At 41.3% G+C, this 3,040-nt stretch overlaps 1 long non-coding RNA gene across 1 annotated transcript; it reads left to right on the plus strand.

Moving 5' to 3' along the window:
* Positions 1-494: 494 nt before the first annotated feature.
* Positions 495-1,976, plus strand: LOC135057518 (uncharacterized). The gene is made up of 2 exons (XR_010244177.1): positions 495-1,503; positions 1,866-1,976. It is a non-coding gene; the product is annotated as an uncharacterized LOC135057518 (long non-coding RNA).
* Positions 1,977-3,040: the final 1,064 nt, after the last annotated feature.

Here is a 3,040-nt window from a genome sequence, read left to right on the forward strand (position 1 = left end):
CCATAAGGGTTATATTATGAGGATCTGCCTAATCATGCAAGGTAAATTAATCTACTACATTTGTCCTATACCTAAATACCTCCCGATAGTCCTGGTTTTTACCTGGTAAATGACTCATTAATGGCACTTACACAGGCAGTTATGGAATAATGCTGACATCATGATTTTATAATTAAGTGGTCTATTTAAGCAGCAATGAAAAGAGTGGAGAAGTTGCCCATGGCAACCAATCAGCTGCTCCGTACAATTGTATAGTATGCAAATTATAAATGTTACTTAAATGCTGATTGGTTGCCATGGGCAACTTCTCCACTGGCTCACTTCTCCACATTTTTCACTGCTTCATGATTAGACCCCTAGGTGGCAGATATATTAACCTGGAGAAGGTATAAGGAAGTGATAAACCAGTGATACGTGCAAGGTGATAAACGCACCAGCCAGTTAGCTCCTAACTGTCAGTTTGCATATTGGAGCTGATAGGCTAGTGCATTTATCACCTTGCACTTATCACTGGTTTATCACTTCCTTATGCCTTCTCTGGGTTAATACATCTGCCCCATATCGTTAACCTGCAGCAGGAGAAGGCAGCCAAAGAGCACAGAGATATCAATGTATGGGTCTATCAAGGAAGCCACTTACCAATATCCATTATCAACACAGATAACATTATACTTTTTTTTTGTACATTTGTAAATATTGCATTATAAACACCATGACTATATGAAGGAACATATCTCACTTCTTCCTTATTTGATCCTTCCTTTTCTTTTTAAGGGAAAACTGACTTGCAGGAAAGTGGATTTGCCGCCTGAGGCAGCTATTTTGTGTGCTGAACTAATGTTATGAGATTGTGGCCAATCAGTACCTTAATATTAGTCAAACCCAAGTGATATTGCCGGTATCAAATTGAACCTCTTCTTAGTGGTTCAGCCAACAAAATGTCTGCCCTCATTGTGCATATAGGTGGCCGGACCACATTCGGTATGATGGGGCAGTGTTAAACAGATTGTATTAATTTCTTACGTGGCCTTTGTTACAAAATGGAAATGGGATACCTTGAGAACTTTTCAGAAGTTTAATATACTCCAATTTGTTTTCATCCACCTCTAATGACAGGGCTTGTCCATGCAGCCATTTTGTTTTTCTTGTGCACCTTTAAAGCTCTTCCACACAGTTCTATGGAATGTAAAAGAAAAACCCTTATTTCTGTTTGCAAGTTAGCAAAAGGTATGCTTTCATTTTTTTAGGGGTATTTGAATTTCACAAATAGAACAAATATTCCTGAAAAAGTACCAACATTTAAAAACAAGAAGAGACAAATAAATGTCTGTGCGGTTGAGCGCAAATGTCATTGTCACCCCCTTATAAGGCCAGTCTCCCATGTTGTCTCTTTCTGAACCTTTCCCTTCTCTGACCTCTTGCAGAAGAAGATAATGATTCTGATTTGCTGTGTAATCCTTGTCATTATCACAGCATCTACAATTGGAGGAATCTTTGCCTGAGGTGAGGGCCTGGGGGGAAATGAGTACTGTAGTAAATTATATTTATGTTGAGAGATGTGTATATATATATTAATCTTTTATTCTAATCTAGTAAATATTTTTATCTTTTGTATTCACTGTTATGTGGTAACAGATTGCCCTTTTTATTAGTTTACACACTGGCATTGCTAACACTGTATAAAGAAGTAGAACAGATGTCATCTTGTTTGATAGTATTTTTATGAGATGAGTTACATCACTGTTACAGAATATTTGTGTCTGCTTAACCCTTCAGATAAGTCAGCCTTCATGTGTAATGTAACTGGACTTCTTGTGAAAACACCTTTTTGCCATTTTTTTCCCCCTCTCAATTTAACATCTAAGATGTGGAACGTAAACAGCCAGTGGGTCATGTAACCAAGATGAAGGAAGATAATGAATGTAAACAGACTGCACTGGATACTGAGTGACTTCATTAAAGAATTCATGAAAGAATCTGTCTCATGTGCTGAATGAAGGGATGCGGGCTGTATTTTTTTGCATTCCAATGGGGGTTGTGTGTTTATTGCTTTAAGTCTTCAGCTATGGGATATTTTGAAACTAGGGTGGTCATTCTGAGTTGTTCGCTCGCTAGCAGTTATTAGCAGCCGTGCAAACGCTATGCCGCCTCCCACTGGGAGTGTATTTTAGCTTAGCAGAAGTGCGAACGAAAGGATCGCAGAGCGGATACAAAATAATTTTGTGCAGTTTCAGAGTAGCTCCAGACCTACTCAGTGCTTGCAAACACTTCAGACTATTCAGTTCCTGTTTTGACGTCACAAACACGCCCTGCGTTCGGCCAGCCACGCCTGCGTTTTTCCTGGCATGCCTGCATTTTTTCGAACACTCCCTGAAAACGGTCATTCGACACCCAGAAACGCCCTCTTCCTGTCAATCACTCTGTGGCCAGCAGTACGACTGAAAAGCTTCGCTAGTCCTTGTGTGAAACTACATCGTTCGTTGTAATAGTACGACGCGCGTGCGCATTGCACCGCATGCGCAAAAGTACCGATTTTTGCCTGATCGCTGCGCAGCGACCGAAATCTGCTAGCGAACAACTCGTAATGACCCCCTATATGTATTGTTGGAAAATGGTCTGTGATGCAGCACAATAATACCCATTTTCTACTTAAAACCCGGGTCCGACCAAGGTAACTGAACATGGGTTTCAAGCTGTGTCACAGTGACTTAAACCCCGTTAATACCACTGGCTGGACATACGTGGTGAGTCTTCCTTCTACCAGCGCTTGGAGGTGACTCATTTCCAAGCACCCGTGAGCCAGTTTTCCATAGGGTTTTAACGGGACCTGGGTCACCCGTTTACACTGCACCCTTACCCAAGTCCTTCCCGTGTCTGACTTTGGTAGCTACTCGGGTGAGATTCATGGGTAACTGGAGCCGGGTTATACGTCAAGGACCTTTATCCACTAAGCTATGTCCCAAGTAGACCCAGCAGTAAAACGGGTTATTGCGGCAGTGGAAGAGGGATATTAGTCCACTCCAGTGGATTCCTTAAAAGT

This window comes from Pseudophryne corroboree, chromosome 3, assembly GCF_028390025.1.
Source record: "Pseudophryne corroboree isolate aPseCor3 chromosome 3, aPseCor3.hap2, whole genome shotgun sequence".
Taxonomy (NCBI): Eukaryota; Metazoa; Chordata; class Amphibia; order Anura; family Myobatrachidae; genus Pseudophryne; species Pseudophryne corroboree.